We start from the raw sequence: 12906 nt of genomic DNA, 5'->3' as shown, positions 1-12906 counted from the left end.
TGGAAGAAGAAAGAAGATGGATGACATAGACCTTGCTATGGTAACCGATAATGTATCTATAATTGCTCCCAAGACTTGTGCAGAACTGATAGATGAAATCACCAAGGATGGTATGTTGAAAAATGTACAATTCTATTATAAGCACTTAGATGATGATGAGCATAAAGAAATTGAGGAAGCAATTTTGTTATACCTGGATATATTTAAGAAGACTTTGTTAGAAATTGAGAAGCAAATACCAACACAACTATATGACAATAGATTATCTGCTATGGAGGAGGACAAGCGCATAAAAATTCAAGATTTATTAACTACTTGTGGTTCTATTACTCAAAATGAGTTTGATATGATCCTTGAAGTTGTAGACAGAACAATTATTCATAGAAAGCACATATACTTAGTGTTATATCAGGTAGGGTTAATGAAATAATCACTAAAACCCATAAGGCATGGGATCAATTATTTTTTGACAACCTTGGTTTCTTCTCTCCACCGAAAGCTAAAATTGACACTACTAACATCTCAGCTGAAGGGAAAGGCAAAGGTATAGTGGGTGCCTCACCCACAATTTTGAAAGATACTAAGGCATTGGATGTAGAGCCCTCGGTAGAATCTAATGTAAAGGACAAAGAGGAGATACTAGAAAAAGTAGATATACCAACATAATGTACATGTTACAAATTTTGAGGACAATAGTCCTCCAGATTAGAATGTATAGGTTAAGGATACAATTCATGTGGAACTGGTAGTAACAGATACTACACCAAGTGGTGTGTTGCTCTCAAATTCTGATTCTCTCCTTTCCTCCCTGTAAAAAGATTTCATAACTCTGTTTGCATATGAAGAAGGCATCAAGAAAATAGAATTCCAGAATAACATATAACAAGGTTTCAATAAAACCTTCTACACTTCAAACTTATCCAAAGCTCAGGTGGGTATACCCTTTGTGAAAACTTTCACACTTTTAAATTGAGATCCACAATAAACCAACGCTAAAAACCTATATATTTCATCACCTCAATGGAACTGAAACATTAAAAGAAAAACTTGTGTTCATTTTTAGTATTGACCCTCAAGAAAAATAAAAATAATTCCATAATAGGTATCAGTGCCTTATCCAGGCCATAGAGTCACCTAAATCAAGCAGCAATTTTCAAAACTGAACATTCTCATACATTTCATCACTTTGGCTTTCATGAACCCCATAAATGCCTAACATATACACATGTCCTTTCCCATTTAACTAAAACATTCATTAGATTCACAACAGCAAAAAACTAATCTATTGACAGAAATATTTCATGCACATTTAATCCCTCTCCTGAAGAGAAAAGCTAGAAATATGTCTGTAAGATTGCATTACAATCCATGCTCATTTGAACAACCCTAAATTATCCAAATGAAACCAGCAAGATAGTGAATGCACACTAGAAGACAAAGAATATTTAGGCTTGAAACTTCAATCTGTATATTCATATTCATTCTTGAAAAATGTTACATAATTCTAAGTAATCTCTGAGAGAACTAGAAAAAACCTCAATAAATTTCGACAGAGTTTCTTTACAAATTCTTGTGATGTCCTTTTTTTAAGTCCTAGTATCCATTTATAACAATATGGATGCATACAAGCTTCAGACATTCCTAAAAATAGTTTGTTACAACTGCAATTTCTTTTGAACAATAAGAAGCTACACGTCACTTTCAATCCCAGCGGCCTTTTCAGTTTGTTCCTCCACTGCAAAATCTTCTAACTATTTTGGGACTTCATCTTCTTGCACTACATACTTTTTGGTCCACTCTTGGAACATGTCATCAACAGGCCATGACAAACTAACAACTTTTTCTTTCAACTTAACTAACCTTTTCCAAGAATTTCTCACTTTCTTAACCTCTGATTTCAAAAAATGTTAGTGTGACTTTATCTTCTCTATTTCTTCAATTGTCTTAACAAAAAAGGATGTGTCATCTGTATTAATAATTTTATTCACCCTTAGAGACAAGTTAGCTCCTAACTCATCAAGCCATACTTGTTTGTCCTTCAATTGATTTGGATTAACACAACCCCCAGGAAATAGTTCAAACTTATGCTCACTATATTCCTTCTTGTACAAGTTGGCTTTTCTCTCTACACCAACCCTTCCTTCTGCTAGTTTGGTCATGCCTTTTCCTAACTCACATGTGGATTTAATAATGGCATCAGATTCTGCCTCATCATAGGATGCACACATAAGTTCTAGATCCACTTCTCTAGGCATCCACTTATTCAAAATTGGCTCTAGAGTAGCCTTGTCTTCTTTCAACTCACTCAAAATATCCAAAATTGTTTTCATGTTAGTGTGCACAATGGGAGCTCCAACTGTATCAGCAAAACTCAAAACTGTGGCCTTTACCTTTTCTTCATATTTATTTGCAAACAGGGCTTGAGCCTATTTTAACTTTTCCAATTCATGTTAAATGGTCTCAACTAGTTGAAAACTAGAGGTCATGGGAGAAGGGGGAAATTCAACAATAGGGCTTGTGGGTGGAGGTCTTGCTGGAGAAGATGCAATAATCCAAGTAGAGGATTTGCCTCATTGGTGTTATCCTGCCAATTGACTCTTTAGTCTAGCAATAATACTATCCCTGTTGGATACCTCCCTTTTGGCTTCATTATAGGCCTTTAGAATTGTTTGTATTTTTACTTGGAGGTCAACTCTCTCTTTAGCTTCTTTCTCAGCCACTGCCACACTGAATTTTGCAATTTCAAGAACTGTACTGGTAGCTTCCACCACTTCTGTGTCCTGGACTCTTTTAACAATCATCCCTCCAAGGAAATTGGATTCTAAGGTATCCTTCCTTCTTCTACTCTCATCCCTCTTTAAGGACCACATGACCAAAGCAACATTATCCTTGCTGAATGTCACTCCTTCCATAGGCTTGGTTTCTTTTCTGACTGCTTCAAGTACCAAGGCATCTACTATATCCCATTCAGGGAGGATTAGAACACTGGCCTTTGACACCATTTCTCTCCCCTTTTAAGGAGTAATGGCTTTGAACTCTGCCATCATTTCTTGTTTCACCTCCTCCTCTACTGAAGTTGCATCTTTGTGAGGCTGTTCACTCTTTCTCTTTTCACACCTTGCCTTGAATTGCTCAATGTTTTGCTTCCAAACAAATTGCATGAAGGCCCCTATTGTGACAAAATTAATATCAGCCAGGAACTCCTCACTGGCTTGCTTGACAACATGGTCTAATTCCTTGCCTTTGAACTCATCTACAGTTAAGTTCATCTTAGCACTCGGTGGCTCTTCTGGCATCCCTTCTTGTGTTTCCTCATATGTGTAAGCAATCTCCCCAAGACTCCCTAACTACAATAATTGTTCAACCACTGCTTGTTCATCTCCTATATGGATAGGGGATTAGGATGGAGAATACAACGATTCACCCGTTTGCACTTCTTTCCCCACCCTTTGCCTCTTAGGGGAGTCTTGGATTTCAATGACATCTTCTATTGCTCTCTTCCCCCTTGAAGTAGAGGAATCACCTGTTACTGGCATCAACACACTATATTTTTGCTTCTTATGCATTACATATTTACCTAGAGGGATGGCCTTAGCAAAGGTAGGCTTACTTAGCATCGACCTAGCCTTGTCAGGCTTATCTCTTATTATAGCTTCCCTCCTTTCCTTCAAAGTTTGCATTAGGTCTTCAAAATAAAGAATTAGGATCTTTTCCTCAAAGAGATTAAAGCTAAAGAGAGGGTCATAACTACTATCAAATTGCTGAATAAAATCAAGAGCCTTTTTGTATGCCACCCACTTTTCTTTCCTCAATTCTTGCTCATCCAAATTGAATTCATTTCTAATAATATCCTCAAGGAAATGGAATTCGTGTGGCCTACCTTTACATACTGCTCTCTTCCTGAACATGCCATTGAAGAAAAACTTCTAGGTCAGCAAACCCAAACACTGAAGTAGACAACCTATATGGTTGAAAGAAGTCATCAAAGTGTTTCCAACCACCCTTGGTGAATACAAATTGATGAGCCATGGTGATAGTTTGGAAAATGGTCCCTTTTCCCCTATTTGTTAGCTCCGCCTCTTGCACACCCCCAATTTGTTTTATGACCTCTGCAATTCCTACCTTCAATGGGACTTTATAGGGCAATAAATATGGAGTGCCTCTGAAGCCATAAACTCTGAAAACTATAGAGACATGGTATAAGTATATGTCACCCTAGTTGTGCACAATTTTGATACCTTCAGCAAATTCCTTAGGCCTAAGAAATTCTAAAAGAGCTTTGGGAATCCTAGGGTTCTCTGAGCATAAGAGAATCCTAATCTTAGATGCAAAGCATCTGTCAAACTTTGGGTAGCTGGCATCCTCTTTATCCGAGGACAAAATGGTGCTCCACAATTGTACAGGCATCTCTTCACCATCCTTTACCTTAACTAATTCCATTTCACTTGCAAAGTAATCAGCACCTTCGAATAAAAACATATTCGTGAGAAGGGAGTACCATCCAAAAGGTTTGTCTACCTTACCACTTTTTATCCCTATCAATCCTGCATGGATTGCGTCATTGAGATAAGGTGCATAATCAAATGTTACTGCCAAAGAGGGGTTTAAAATTTGTGCTATCATTAGCATATAATGGGTTGGCATGGTGGTTTTAACATCTTCCCCAAAAATCTGACAAAGTGACCAATACATCCCTTTAGCCTTCAGAGTAAATAAATTTAGAGAGAAGGGTTCCATGGTACTAGGGCCTACAATAGTTATCCCTCCTATGTTGACAATAAACTCCTTCAAAGGACCACTCCTGAGGTGATCTATCTGCACATTGTAGACTTGGGCCAATGTTTCAAAATTGATAGGCTCTAAGTAATTTGATACCTCATTGAGCTTAAACACCTTCCTAAATTCATCATCATTGATTTCAATTAAGGCTCTTCCATTCACATTCCTGATACATCTAGCCACAAGGTCATAATTGTGTGCAATTTGGGTTAACAAATCTACATCCATGAAAACCCCAGGGACTATGAGCTTTCCCATGTCTAATTCCCATATACTATTTATCGGAATGGAGGCATATCTTTGACGAAAACCCACCTTAAAAATTCATAGATTTGATATCCCTATCTGTGGATCCCTCAACCAGTTTCCTTTGTCATACAAACTATCTCCAATTCTTAGATGGGGGGATTTGGGTACCAATTCTTTAATTTTGGCTGCAACATTTGTGGACATGGTTAATTATTCTAAAAAATCATCACAGATAGCTCTTTCCTGGTAATTCACTTTCCCTATGAAATCCCTTCTTGGTGCCATCCTGAAATTGCAGTTTCTGAGTTAAAATTTGGACAAACTTCTGAGAAAAACAAGCATGCAGTGATACCGATTCAAGTTATAACAGTCAAACAGTATGCAGAAACTTACTAATTGCTTGAAGAAAGTCGCTTTGTGCATTGGCTCCTCTGGAAAAATCTTCCAAATGATGCCGATGTTTAGTTTATGTGAGCTTAATACAACAACTGAGCATTGAATTGAGACATTAAAACCGCATGCTTCGGCACTCAACTCAGAATTGAATTCAAAAAATGGCTCCAACGGATCATAAAATTTTCTAAGTGTTTCACCTTTCACTATTTCGCAGAGGTTAAAATCCTCACACTTTTTTATTTCAAAAAACGCTGTCCATTGGATCCTGAGAAACCCACACATCTTTTACCTTACCTGGGTCAACTTAGCTACTTAAAACCAGGCCCTACCTTCCTTTCATTGTTTCGCGGAGCATAAACCTTACGCATCTCTTCCACGTGAAACAACACCTACTGTTAGATCTTCCACCATCCACTCGATCTTTACTCCCCGCGGCGATCGCTAGTCCCTTATGACTAACCGCACACAACCATCACTGCTAGTGGTTTTCATTGTTTCGCAAAGGTTAATCACCTTAGATCTTTGGGCTATGAAACAACGCTCATCATTGGATCACCTTTGAGACACGCTGCCTTTAACACCCTTTAACCTTCAAAGTGGGCCCTCTGCATGGAGTCCACGTGTCCTTTTTATTTCCAGCCGATAACTCTGATGTGTCAGCCATCAATTCGTCCAAGAACTCTATCGGACTCCACATTTTAATGGCCACATGTTTTATTTTGGCCATGGATTTCATCACTATCACCGCCCAATCAAAGTGGGCCATCCATGATCTACTTGGAGCCATGTGTCATACCAACAAATTATCATTTGCCCTAGTTGGACATTCAGCTATTCCCCCACATCATCTATCATGCAACCGCCACCTCATTTCTCTACTTCACGAAGGTAAACTCCACGTTGCTTTTGGCTATGGACCAACACGAGTCGTTGGATCTTGAGCGAGATGCTCAATTTTTAACTTCGTTCTTTAACCCAGCCGTCTGGGTCCACCATCTCTTTTGCTACTTCATGGAAGGTAAATATCGCACATCTTTCCTTTGCAAACCAACGCGGACCACTCGATCAATCTAGAGTTGATTGGTCTTTAACCATAGGATCTTCTTACTTTTCGGGCCTACTACCTTTTCGCCACTTCGCGAAAGGTAAGTCTTGTGCATCTCCGGGCTGCAAAACAATGGTCAGTTAGATCTTTTGAGAGATGGTCATCCGTTAACCTTCCTTGTGACCATTTTTGCTGGGCCTGCCACCTTTTTGCTACTTCACGAAGCTTAAAGTTTGGGCTACTTTCGGCTGCGAATCTACGCGCACCATCAAATCAACTCTGAACCTGCATGATTTTTATGGGCCCGAGAAAGAACTCAAAACTTAGGAAAAAGGGTGCCAAATAAAAGACTTAATAAAGACCCACCTAAGGCAATTCGTAAAGGTGGAACCCTTTCACGATGAACCTACCCTTCTGGTTAAGTGGAAAAAGGTGATGTAAAAATAGAACGCAAGGGCTTTCCAAACATAGGAAGGGTTAAATTTCAAAAAACCCTAAACCCCTTTTGACCCAAAAACTCAGAGGCAACATGAAATGCTAAGCACAACTTTGTAGATTTTAGTTGATTATGGAACAAAATCACCCAAGGTTCAAAACAGTGATAATAACTGCTCTATTTGGGGACGGTTGATTGCAAGATCAACACAAGAATACAAAAAACTCTGGAGAACAGACCAAAAATAAGCCAAAAAGAAACCAATAGAAGCAAACGTAATTACATACAGACTAAAACCTATTGTGCATGGACTTAAGAGAAGTAATGCTTTAGGAATTGTCCATGCACTAGGAATTCCTGTACCTCACCATTCATCATCTATAAAAAATAGGAATCTCTTCCATTCAGATCACAAACAACAAGAGGGCCTATCCATAATGACTCAAATTTTTTGTGTTTTCCTTTATCTTGCCCTCTTGCATTCCATTGAAGAACTATGTCACCGATTTGAAACTTCCTTAAGGTGGTTCTCCTAGCAAACAAATACTTGGATTGCAATTGAATCTTCAAATTCCTTTTATGGGCCAAAGTTTTGATTTCCTCCACCTCCACCATTTGAATCATTCCGTCTTCCATAGGTTTTGACAACTCCATATCCTCAGCTTGTAGGAACTTGTACACATGAAGAAGATTGTTGATTGGCACCCTAGATTGCATGCCATAAACTAGTTCAAAAGGTGACACACCAATTTCTTTCTTGACAGTAACCCTGTCTGCTCATAGGGCCAATTTCAATTTTTGATCCCATGACCTTTTGTTCTCTTCAAGGATTTTCTTAATAATATTCAGAAGGCTCTTATTGCTGGATTCTGCTTGTCCATTACCTTAAGGGTGATATGGTGAAGAATAAAACATAATTATTCCATAATTGGTGTAAAATTCAGTGAACTCCTCTGATCTGAAACTCATGGCATTATCCATTACCAGTTTCTTAGGAACACCAAATCTAGTTATAACACTATCCATCAGAAAATCAATAACAACTTTACTAGCTTTTCTAGTGGGTATACCTTCAATCCACTTAGTGAAGTAATCAGTGGCCACTATGATCCACCTATGACCTCTTCCTGATTTCTCAACTATTTCCCCAATAAAATCAATCCCCCATTGGACAAAATGAAGGGCAAAGCTCCCTCATACTTCAATTTGGAAGAATTTTTTTTGGCATGGGTCACATCTCCTAACATGTTCATAGGCGTCTTTGAACGAAGTAGGCCAATAGTATCCACCTTGGACTATCTTACTAGCTATGGTCTTGGCAGAGTAATGACCTCCACATACTCCATCATGCATTTCAGTTAACATCCTTTTAGCTTGGGATTTGTCTAAACACATCAACAATGCCCCATCTCTATTTTGCCAATATAGATCACCCTGAATAAGGACATACTTTTGAGATTTTAGTTTCAATGTCCTTCTCTGGTTTTGAGTCATCCCCTCTGAATATTTTGCATCCCCTAAAAAATGTACTATCTTTGAGTACCAGGGTTGTGTCTCAATACTTGTGACCAAGATGTTCTTAATTTTAACATTATTCACCTCAACATCAACAAGGTTTGATTCAGCCATCAGCTTAGCAAGATCTAAACCGCTTACTAATTTAGTAATTTTAATCTCTAGATCAAACTCTTGAATTCTGGTTATCGATCTGCACCTTTTACTAGTGACCTCGGACTGAGATAGAATGTCCTTGACAACCGATAAGTTGATACTTTGACATGTTTTTTTAATCAAAACTCTTAGGTTATTGGCATCTTTTGGGTTGCATTTTGATAGTAAAGGATTGTGAATTGACTATATGTAATCCATGTGTTAAACCTGAACTTATGAAATCATGTTTGAACTTTGTCGATTTATTCCTGCAACCATACCAATTTATTCCTGCAGCCAAGTGATTTGTCCCTGTTGATATGTGGATTATTTAGGATAATGTCATATGTAAGTTAATGAATGTATTAATTGAGTAAGATATGTATGCACGCCCTTGTATGTTGTTCTTATTTAGTGCAGATAATAAATGATGCTGCGGTGGATGATTTCCTTTCGCGCCCAAAGACAGAAGAATCACGAACAGATAACTGGAGATCAAACTAAAGGGGATCCAAGCAGGCAGAATGTATGGCATAATCGAAGCAGTCATACTTCACTATGGGAGTTTGACTCTAGTGCGTATTGAATTTGCAAAATATCGCTATGGCGTGCAAAGACTATGGTTCGGTTTAGATCCACTGAATTTTCTTGCAACCAAGCTCTAGTTATCTCCTTCATCTGACATTCATCCGCCTCTTCTTCTGGGCATGATTTGAGTTGTCCATTGTAGTTTATCTTTTCTTTTTAATAAGCTCTTCCTTTTTCTTAGAGGTTAGACAAGATAGAAAGGAATTGAGCAAAAAGTTTTTGAAAGCATTCTAGAGTTTTCTTTTAGAACATGTAATCGATTTCAGAATGAAATAAAGAAAAGATATGTTGTTCTAATTTGTTAAAAGTATTTTGCTGGAAGTTTGATATCACTCATCCAAGGGGGGCCACTTGGTGAGTGATCCTGTGTTTATGTTCATTGAAGTTCATTTTTACCTAGTTGCAGTAGAAGTTCATGACTAGATTGTTCCTGCAGCCACTGGAAATAGATCCACTAACTGTTCCTGCAGCCAAGACAGAACGGTGTGATTTCTGTTATTTACATTAGATCATTCAAACATTGTTTTATAAAGCTTTCATATAGCCTTTTATGATTTCCATTCTTGCCTTTCCTTTCTGTGTAATGTTAGTTACTGCAGCAATGTAGAATAACCATTTAAGGAGCTTAGTGCATATATATTGCAGACCCAGTTCAAGTTTTACGTTCTTGGATTGATAACTAAATGAACACCAACCATGAAAATAGTAAAATATACAATATGAATGTCCAAACTTCAGATTGAGATTTCAATTAGAGCAATTATTATCATTATAGTTGGGGTAGACATTTTTGGTGCCGTTGTCGGGGATGGTGTCAAACTGAGAACCTTTTATGGTTATTATAGTTTCCAGTTAATTGTTTGAAATTTCATGAATCTACATGCATAGCAGAAGAACAGATGCCAGAGGTAGATTTCTGCCCACTCATCCTAATCATGCAGAAGATAATTTCCTAGATATAAACCCTTTTGCTGAACTTTATCCAGTCCCACAGAATTTGAATCACCTTGAATCTGAATTTCCAGAAGGTAGTCTTCAGTTCCTTTTCGGTCCACAAGAAGAAGAAATTCCTATAGTAACAACCCTCACAAGACCAATGCAAGGGAACCCTCCTCCTATTGGAAATAATCCACCACCACCACCACCAGGTCCAACATTTGAGTTTCCCATCTCTGACCAGCATGATAATGCTAACCTCAAGAACATTCCAGCATCTTCACTTCCTAAATTCTATGGGTTGGTGACAGAGGATCCTGATACATTTCTATTTGAGTTTGATGTTCTCTGTAGGAGTTTTGACTATACTACAGATGCCCATAGACTCAAAAATTTTCCTTCCACTTTGAAGGAGTCATCTTTGAGATGGTTTATGAGCTTGGGTAGTAGAACAATCAATACATGGGATGAGATGAAACAGTTGTTTCTTGTAAAATACAAAGACTATTGTAGAGGCACTGATCGTCATGGGGATGATATCTTTAGAATGACACAAACTGAAGATGAGAGTCTTGAGGATTATCTAGAAAGGTTTTTGTTTAGTGTCAAGAAGTCCAAGCATAGTACTCTAAATGAAGATTCCCTCAAATTGATATTTTTGAGGGGTATCAGTGATGAATGCACCGATTCCTTAGATCTCATGGGAGGAGGTGACATTACACAATCTACTTGGGCTGAAATAGGGGAAATTTGCAAAAAGTATTCTAGATCTACATCTAAGAAGAATAGGAGATTTAAGCCAGGGGCACCATTATCAGCATCTGGAACTGGAGTTTCTAGATTGGAACTTAGTCATCTATTAAAAGACTTCAAGGAGGACATAATAAATTATATGGCTACCCAGTTGGATACATTGGTAGCTAAGAAGAAGCATGAGGAAGCTGATGCATTCCTTGCAGAATTCTATCCTCATTGTAAACAACGAAAGAAACATTGCAGATGTAAGGTGGTTGCAAACGTGGAAGTATCTGACTTCAAACCAGTTCAAGGTGAGGATGAGCAAGTCTTCTATGTTTCTCAAAGAAGACCAAATTTTCAAAGACAAGTTATGCCACCCGATCCACTTTCTTTTTCTGGTTATAGTGGTAATTCTTATGCACCAAATAACCAATGGCAACCACAGTATTCTCAAAATTTTGGTAACTATACACATTGGTATGGGTCACAAGGCCAAGGGCAACAATTTGTTAATCAAGTTCCACAGTGGCAGCAGCCACAGGGGAACTGGTATCCATCTCAGGGTCAAGGGAACTAGTTTCAAGGGAATTGGCAACCTACCTCTCAATGGAGGGGAAACCAATCATGGCCAGCCCAATCTTCGGGAAATTAGCCTCCTATTCAATAGCCACAACCTCTTGCTTTAATGCCTCCTCTTGCAGCTACAGCTGCACCACCTCAGCCAACACAGTGGCCTACTCAACCGGTGCCTAATCCAAATATCAAATCTCAGCAACAACAAGCTTATTCAGCTGATGCTAATCAATACCCAACCTATTCTTTATCACTAGATGATATTCACCTCCGATCTGGGACAACTCTACCTAATCCCTCTCATCTAGTTATTACTGAAGTACGGGAAGAGCAGCCAATCTCTGACCCGAAAGATACAATACCTCAGAATCAAATATTACCACCATTTCCCCATAGACTGCAAGACAAAGAAGTTCCCTCTGAACAACAACAAAGCTTTGATATTCTAGATCAATTGAAGCACATTTGTGTTAAAATTCTATTGTTGCAAGCAATAAAGGATGTCCCTATATATGGTAAGGCATTAAGAGAAGCATGCCTAAAGAAACCTGGCAGGAAGAAAAAGGATCCACAAATAGTGCATCTTATGGGTCAATTGGCTGATATCATTTTAGGTAAAATTGCAATTCTAAAGTATGTTGATCTAGGTAGCCCTGTTGTGAGTATAGTCATTAATAGTAGTCAAATAAGGAATGTTTTGATTGATTTAGGAGCAGACATTAATGTAATGACAAGGGAAGTAATGAAACATCTAGAGATCAATAGTTTAAGAACAACACCCACAGTTCTACAACTTGTTGATGGATCTATAGTGAGATCTGACAATATCATAGAGGATGTCATAGTTATTCTAGATTCCTGGGAATATCCTGCAGACTTTATGATTCTATCTCCAAAAGAAACATTGGGAGGATATCCAGTCATTTTGGGTAGACCTTGGTTTACTACAACTGATGCTTATATAGGGTGTAGATTAGGAGACATGACTATCTTAGATGGGAGTTCTACAAAAACATTAGCCTTGTATTCTCTAGCACAACCACAACTTGAGCAGCAGTAATCTGTTTGGCCTATCTTGGGAGAGGAATTTGATGAAATTGACTCTATTAATCACCTTATGATGATTAATCAAGGACCACTCCAACAGTTATATGATGAGGAATCAATTCTTTATAAAATATTGATAAATGAATTTATAGATGATCAAAAATTGCAAGAATTGGTTCCGAATATTGTAGGTATGGACTTTCCTACAACCACTGATATTTTGCATACTCTGTTGCCGCAGGAATTATCTTTTTCTCATTTTTCTGATATAAACCAGATTGATCTTACTATTAAGATAGAAGTGGAATTGAATAAATATTTGAATATCAATAGAGACCTATCAGATACTCAAAAAGAAGGCCTTGTAGACTTGCTAAAACTCCATAAAAATGCTTTTGCATGAGATTACAAGGATATGAGTGGGATTGATCCAGTAGTTTGTACTCACTGTATTTACATAAAGGATGAT

The sequence above is a fragment of the Cryptomeria japonica genome, chromosome 8, assembly GCF_030272615.1.
Source record: "Cryptomeria japonica chromosome 8, Sugi_1.0, whole genome shotgun sequence".
Classification (NCBI taxonomy): Eukaryota; Viridiplantae; Streptophyta; class Pinopsida; order Cupressales; family Cupressaceae; genus Cryptomeria; species Cryptomeria japonica.
This window is presented reverse-complemented; position numbering follows the sequence as displayed.